Genomic DNA, 269 nt, shown 5'->3' with positions numbered 1-269 from the left:
GTTTCGCTCGCTCGAACGTTCATGCATTTTTCATTGTTAGCAAGGAAATTACTGTAATGTAAAAATCTTGGGGAAAGGTTTTTAGGAGACTTTGACAAAAGTAGGTATTATAGGCCGGTTCTAACCCATAGTCCTCCGAGGGGGGGTGAGGGGCGGGGGGTACCACGGGCGAGGGGGATATGACGTCACGGGCGAGGGGGGTATGACGTCATCGCGGGGAGGGTATGACGTCACCGCGGGGGTTATCATCGGTCGGTAATTGAGGGGGC

This window comes from Odontomachus brunneus, unplaced genomic scaffold, assembly GCF_010583005.1.
Source record: "Odontomachus brunneus isolate Ranch 3 - 2012 unplaced genomic scaffold, Obru_v1 Obru_scaffold_062, whole genome shotgun sequence".
In the NCBI taxonomy this organism is placed as follows: Eukaryota; Metazoa; Arthropoda; class Insecta; order Hymenoptera; family Formicidae; genus Odontomachus; species Odontomachus brunneus.
The sequence above is the reverse complement of the archived record's forward strand: the minus strand, read 5'-3'. Positions refer to the sequence as shown.